Below are 7,877 nucleotides of genomic sequence, written 5' to 3' on the forward strand. Positions count from 1 at the left end.
AAGCCCAACATAAAAATTCAGAGGATTTTTGTATGCCTATGACCAAACTTTAGTCCCACATTGCTAAGGGAAGAGGGTTTGGAGCAACTTATAAGGAGTGCTCTTGGTGACATGTAAAATGGTAGATGCACACATAGGGTTGGACCACACACTGCATAGCGCGTGCGCTCGCGTGAATATTCGCGACTTCAGAACCAACTGAAACGAAGCAGGTGCTTCTGCTGGTCTGGTGATCGCTCAGTGATGTCATGCTCGAGCCTCGAGGTAGCAGAAGCCCAAGAGCGCGCGGTAGGTCCAGGTGATTCATGATCTGCAGCTGCGACGGCGTGGTGGAGCAGATCACCTCGGTCGGTCAAGTGCATCCGGACGGCACACGAATTCGACCCCGGCTCGGAACTGGTCTAGGCGGTAATTCAGCCCGACCATACATATCCCAATCTTTGCGTCGTCCGCTGCACCGCCTCCTCCTCCCGAAAGTCCCTTGAGATGGATCGCTCCTCGCCCGCCATGGAGAACCGGCCTTGGGTATTCGTCGACAGCATAGCGCGCATCGGCCACCTGAGAAACGCTACTACCGCCGAAACCCGGACTAGCCGACGCTTCACCGTCGAGGTATCCTTCGAGCTCGCCGATCCCCCGGGCGTTTCTCTCTGCTTCGTCCACTGCGCCGGTCGGAACGAGAGCCACTTCATCGGAAACCCCCTCATCCTCAACGCCGCTCAGGCCTTCCTGCTCCTAGTCATCTCCTTCACCGGCAGCACTAGCCACCGCGACTTCCATGACTACTTCGTCTACAGGGCAGGCCCCGGTAAACCACGGCTCGACCTTATCCCTGTACCCTACCCTCGCGATTTCGACCACATGAAGGTCGGCATACTGCCCCTCGCCGACGGCGCGAGCGATCACTACGCCGTCGTTATTCCCGATTCGTGCAACAATCACAGAGCTTGCAGCATGAAGTTCGATCTTAGGGTGTTCTGGTCTCGGAGCAAAACATGGACCAGGCACTACCTCACGTCCTAGTATTGTCGGCAGTTTTTTACCGGCACTTTACAAATATGCCACGGATGGTAGTAATTAGTGGCACTTTTTAGTTAGTGCCTCAAATTACTATCTAACTACAGGCATTTTTAGAAGGTGCCATCAATTTTCATTAATACTGGTATTTTGCAAAGTGCCGGTATTATTTTTTGCGGCAGTTTTTGGAAAGTGCCTGTAATTGTTGCTGATTGCTGGCATTTACCAAAGTGCTGGTATCTTTCGTGGCAGTTTTCGCGCACATAACATAAAAAGTGTCGTTATTATTCCCTCATAATTGAAGGGCCTAATTGCAAAACTCGAACTGACCTCCCAGCCGGACAGGGATTCAGTAACATTGAAACAGCATGGCACGTTGTGCCATGACCTCTCATCCACCCTACACTTTTCATCTAACGGCTGCTATCAATCGATCTGAAAATTTTGCTAAATTTGTCTTTTTTGCTGCGCCCAAAATACAAAATATTTTTGATTGAAACTTTCCGTACTTACAACATGATTCGTTGGCAACATGTATATTTTTTATTTTGAATTTTTATGATGATTTTCAAAAAATATTTAAAAATCATCAAAAAATTCAAAACAAAAAATGTAAGTATTACCAAGGAATCATGTTGTAACTGCGGAAAGTTTCAATCAAAAATAATTTGTATTTTGGGCGCAGCAAAAAAGACAAATTTAGTAAAATTTTCAGATCGCTCGATTGCAGCCGTTAGATGGAAAATATAGGGTGGATGAGAGATCATGGCACAACGTGCCATGCTGTTTCAATGTTACTGAATCCCTGTCCCTCCCAGCCATCTCTCATTTTCCTCTCCCGTAACCACCTCTCTCTCACGTCCTCGGTTCCCCGGTGCGCCGCCGCCGCTCGCCCAACGCCGGTTGCATCCGCCGCCTCCATGCACCGGGCGAGCTGCGTCTTGGGTCCCTCCACCGGATCCCTACCTGCACCCTGCCGTTCCGCCCCTGAGCGCGACGCTACGGCTAACCCTAGCCATGGGGTTCGGCACGGTCGCCGCCGCAGTTACCGCGCCGCCACGCCTCTTGAGCCACCCACTCCCCGCGCGTGCGCCGCCGCCATGGAGAGGAATGGCCGCGTGCTCCAGGGGGCTCGTGGCGCCGCCGCCGCTCGATCTGACGGCCAGGGACGCGGGGCTGTCCCGCGCCGCGCCCCGCGCGCGGCGCGATCCGCTGCTGTCTGCTACGCCCGCCCGGAGCCGCGGAGGCTGCTCTCCTCGGAGCGCGCCGAGGAGAGGCGCGCCGACGGGAACAAGACCGCCGCCGCCGCCGCCGCCGGGGACGCCGCCGCGGAGGCCTCATCAACGTGGCCCCGCTCCCGTTCCCGTCCTCTCGGTACGTGCGCGGCACCTCGCCGGTGGATGCTGCCAATCTGGGATTTATGTCCGTTTACATTATTCTTCCGAGTCCATCATACGCCTATCTCAGGCCGAATTTGCAACAATCATCGTCGGGGACCATGACATCCAGGGCCTCCCCGTCGACAACAAGCGGTTCGCATCGAGCATCGCCGACTAGACCACATCGAGGCCGAGGCCCTCACCGGCGCCGCGCTTCTTCAAGTCAAGGCACATGTAATCCTTCTCCCAGGAGCCCCCCCTTTCTTCCCCTCCGTCTCCAATCCCGCTGGCTGGCATTATGTGATATATATGTGATGTGAGTGTTGCTGATGGCTGGCATATCAGCATTATCACTTGTCCTGTCACGTTATTCATTCATTCAAGTTGTGCTTGCATACAGTTGTAGATAAGAGGCCATATGACTAGCTACATGTATATTTTGTTCTTTCACTTGCATACAGTAGTTGGATAAGCATCATCAATCAGCACCATAACTGATACATAGGACACCACTGGTGCCTGAAGAATCAATACTAGTAATATTAGTTGACAAATGCACATTCTGGTGTCGGTACTAGGATTGGCAGTCCGTTTTCCACCCAGGCTAGAACTCCTGCATCCCTCAACCATATTCACATCACAGGTTAGATGAATGAGTTTGTTATTCCTTTGGATGATACCAGAATATCATCCTCAAAAGAATTTAGAAATTATTGTTCACTTCACCTTTTGCCTTGAGTGAAGTTATTCCTTATAATATGTGTGTCTGACTAGTTTTGCGCATTTCTATGATTGCATTGGACTAGTTGAGATTTCCACTTCATGCATGATTTACCATTGAACTTCTCTGATGATTACAAAACTAGCTGCTATCTTGGTCTGTTGGTCCTTAATCTAAATTGTCCTTGGTGAACTATATATATGGATTAAGTATAGAATTGCATGACCGAAGCAACTACCTTGAACAATTTGGTTTGGCGTGTTCAGCTCCCTTTTGTACATGCAGCCTGTCAAGGCTTTGAAGTTGTCATGGATTGTTGCACTTTCAAGTAAATATTTATTATTTAATGCATCCTACTTAGAAGCTCAGTGAACTATTGTCATGAACCGTTGTCACAACATCTAGGACAATGGTTAAAATATATGTTTTCCCGCTTAGCAGCTATGTTGCTTAAGATCACTTAAATTACTGATGTTGCATATCCCGAAAGTTGCAGACTAGAGATGATTCCTTTTTATGCTTGTTTTTGTCTACTTGTACTGGAGATGGAGAATTGGGCCATAATATATTTCCTGTGAATTGAAATACTTATGCCATGAAAAATTAAACTCAAAATCATTTGATGTTTGTTGGTTAACATGCATTTGATTCCTTCTTCCTCATGTTACTCCTCTGCTATGGAGTAGTACTGCCACTTGTTTTGCCCTTGATTGAGTAGTGTCATCGAGTAGTCACTTGGCAGGAATCTACAGAAGTAGTAATGCTTGCTCAAGGAAACGATAAAGTTTGGAGTATTCGTATCTTGTTGGTTCTGAAGCAGGAATCTGTAGCTGGTTGTCATGCAAGTGGTTTCCTTTCAGAAGGAGATGCAAGGTGTACTAGTGTGCCCACAGTTGGATGGTACTCGTAAATGTTCAGAGTTCAGACATGCAATTATCATAGTCAATGCTAGACAGAAACCAAAGATCTGTAGAGACTCAATTGATGAAATTATCCATAACATCAACCATGTCCATTAAGCTTATTTTCAGCCTAATGGAGTATTTAATTGATGTTGTAAGCCAAGCACTTGTACTCCTTGTATTCATCCTTGATGTTTGCCATAGGGAGTACTTATTTCCTTGTATTCATCCTTTATGACAATGGTGTAACATAATTGAACACTACTAAACTGATACTGTTATTGCCATGCACCAGTAAGGCCACTACATCAACATCAGATGACTCCTTGAGCTTTGCATCAGGAAATTCTGTACATTCATTGCTATCAGATTTCAACTGCTCAAGATCTTTTTTGTTTTCAGTATTGCAAGACTGTTCAGGCTTCTCTTTTGGTGAAGGTGGTCCCTGATTAGCCTCGCCATTATCAAGCGGAGTTAGACTAGACTGGAAAACATAACAGGCCTGAACATTTGCATCGTGTGCAGATGCAAAGCTAATGAGCAGGCTGAACCTATTCCTGCAACTAATCACGAGGAGGGAGTCGGTAATCGTCAGGAACCATTTCTCTGAACTGAACCTATTCCTGCAAGTGTCCTTTTGTTTTATCATGAAAAAGAAAATGACAGTTCATTTGGGATGCAGGTCATTTTGTTCCAGAAGACTGCTAAACCTGGTAGTAGTCAGGCAACATGTTGCAGATCAAGCAAATACTCCAGAGTAGGAATGATCAAACAAGCGGTGCGTTCTTTTATCTCATTTTCATCAGTCCGCAAAAATACTGTATCGGAACCTGTGCACTTGCTTTTGCTTGAGACTTTACAGGACAATGCTATCTATAAATCCATATTGTGATGTGCAGTGGGGGCAATGGAATTCAGCCGGCAGCTGCGATAGTTTCTAATGGTGTTGGTTGACAGGCTTTTACAACTGTAGGTACTAAAACTCAAAACTGAGTACTCCTGATGTTGTCAGCTTCTAATGGAGTAGATTGGATAACCCTTTTACAACTCTAAACTACTGATGTTGTCAGCTTTTAAATTTTAAAATGACTTGATTTGCTTGAGACCTTACAGGATAATGCTTAATGTTTGGATTCCAACTCAAAAAGTTTTGACAACATCCACTCTTCCTGAATGACAAACTATAAACAGAGACATGCTTCTTAGTTCCAAGCTTTTAGGGCCTTTGCACCAGCCTTTGCACCACAAGCTAAAACATGAGGCCCAATAAACAGGGTGATCGAGTACCAACCAGTGCCTGAGCTCACTGGTTTTTACTATAAATGTGTATACTTCTATTATGTATACCAAGGTACCTATGTACTTGATAAATTTAATGTGTTACTACTTACTAGTTGCTGCAATTTGATTTTATTTTCGCAATGGGTAATATGTCTACTTCCCTGATATAAGAAACATTGCTACTTTTGTCATGTTTGGTCTCGTTTATTCTAGATATGATGGTACTTGTGCTTGACATTGGAGGAACAAGCGGCGAATCGGGAACAAATGCGGAAAATTGAGAACCACTGTTGGAGCAAGATGGAAGCCAGTTAGATGAACCCTGTTAGATGAACCTTGTTGTGTATTTTATCTAATGGTTTCAAACCATGTTGTTCATGATGTGGAGATGGACCCTATTGGTCATGTAAATTAGATGTCTCGATTGTGAACCCTTGAATGTTTCAGAATGTTGGTTTGAGACCTAGACTGCTTGGAAATATTGGTTTTAAACATTGTTTGACTTCTTGAGTTTGATGTATGCTTGACTGCTAGATTGCTTGAATGTTTGCAGGCAGTATAGCAACTTAAAAAATGCCTAAAAAAATATTCAGCGGCACCAGAATTAAAAACCTGAAAAAGTAATCGGAGGCATCCTCTAAAAGTGCCATCAAAAAGTTTGGATGGCATTTCTGGAAAAGTGCCGGCAAAGAGATTTCACGGCATCTTCGGAAAAGTGCCAGCAAAAAGATTCCGCGGCATCTTCAAAAAGTGCCGGCAAAAAGATTCCATGGCATAGACCAAAAGTGCCGGCAAAACTCTTAAGAGGCACAAACTGAACTGCCTGAAATAGCTATTACTGGCATCCGTCTTTGTGCCTTGACATACATACGGTGGCATTTCTCGAAAAGTGCCGGCAAAGACCTACCTCGACTGGAATAAATGCAGCACTTTTTTTTATGCCTTGAAAAAACTTTGCCGGCACTTTTGGTGCCTTTGCCGGCACTTTTTTGTGCCGGCAATCTGGATACCTCACGTAGTGAGGAAGGAGGCTCTATTGGCCCGGGACTCGGAGACAGACTACTTTAAGGCAGTTGATCATCAAGGTCTTGCAGGGGTAATATCATTTGGTGGTGCGGGGGTGCTCGGTTGGGTTGATCTTTGGCAGGGTATTCTGCTTGTGTAATGTGTTGGGCAAGAACCCGCCGATGCGTCTCATGCAGTGGCCGGTCCCTGAACCCAGCTTGGAGTTGCAGTACGGTATGGAGTTTAATCACGTCTCCCCGCGGCCTTTTCGGGATGTTACTGTCGTTAATGGTTTGATCAAATTCGTCGAGCTCAAGTCCGATGACAGTCAAGCCACCATATAGAGCAGGATGGTTTCTTGGTTAGACGGCACCAGACCTCCGTGCGTGGTTCACTCAGAAGATATTTTACTTGGTTTTAATGGGGCCAATAGCTCCTATGCGACGTCATTGAAGAAACGCGTCCAGAATGCGATGTTGTTGGTGGATATAGCTCTCATGCGACAGCTGAGATGGCCCAAATAGCCTATGTGCGACGGTCGGCCCGGACACGGGTTAGTGGTAGTATTATGTGATCCTCGCGGGTCCCACAACTTATACACATCAGCCGAGGGGCCTCAAGCGCGGGTCCCACAACTTATACACATCAGCCGAGAGGCCTCAAGCGCGGGATCCACCGGTTGTCCACGTCACGGCGTGGGACCCACAACTAACAGCGAAAACAGAGCCGCCACTCCCGGAGCCATCCGACGCCACCATTCCGACCGTTGCCCGCACCTTCCACCCCTCTCCCCTCTTCTTCTCGGGCTCCGGCGACAAATCGCGGCGGCGGATGTCGGCGCTTCATCCTCCCAATCCCGCCGGCCGCGGTATGGTCCGGTGCCGATGACGAGGTGCCCGGATTGCCCCCGTACCGCACCCACGAAGCGGCGTGTCACCATGTCCGACACGAACGGCAATCTTGGGCGCGAGTATGTCAAGTGCGACAGCAAGCCAGAGCTGGGGAAGGTCAGATCTTGGTTATACCTCTCCCAATTTCATTTTGGTGTGTCCAATTTCTGCTTTTTGAGCCGATTTGGGAATTAGGGTTCATATTTCCGATTTGGGAATTAGGGTTCATCGTTCCGATTTGGGAATTGGTTTCGGGATCTACGCGAGTTGCAAGCATTTTGAGTGGTTGGACGAGTACATCGATAGGATTCAAGGTCAAGGCGCATCCCTGGGGCTGATGTTGGACAAATCTGTAGCTCCCACCACCGGCGGGCTTGCTTCAGCTGTTGGGAATGGGGAAGAATTCAAGGCAGTGAGTTGAATAAGCTGAAGCAGATGCACAAGCAGATGAAGAAACTCGTGGTTCTGAAGAAGCAGGATAATATGATGGCTGCATTCTTTTATCTTTGTGTAATTGCTCTTGGGATTGCTTATGTGCTGATCATTAGTCGATAGACGATGAAGTTAGATATGAATGACATGGCACATGGTCTTCTTTGATTTCCATCTAGATGACCGTCAAGAATGAATTGCAATTTAGTTTTTGTGCAATGTTAATTACCGTTCAACGTGCCTTGTTTTT

General features: G+C 46.9%; 1 long non-coding RNA gene across 1 annotated transcript; it reads left to right on the forward strand.

Annotated features, from left to right (window-relative positions):
• Positions 1 to 3,890: 3,890 nt before the first annotated feature.
• Positions 3,891 to 5,340, forward strand: LOC124707634. The gene is made up of 3 exons (XR_007004946.1): positions 3,891 to 4,603; positions 4,702 to 4,797; positions 4,919 to 5,340. It is a non-coding gene; the product is annotated as an uncharacterized LOC124707634 (long non-coding RNA).
• The last annotated feature ends 2,537 nt before the right edge of the window (positions 5,341 to 7,877 follow it).

Source organism: Lolium rigidum, chromosome 4, assembly GCF_022539505.1.
Source record: "Lolium rigidum isolate FL_2022 chromosome 4, APGP_CSIRO_Lrig_0.1, whole genome shotgun sequence".
Lineage (NCBI taxonomy): Eukaryota > Viridiplantae > Streptophyta > Magnoliopsida > Poales > Poaceae > Lolium > Lolium rigidum.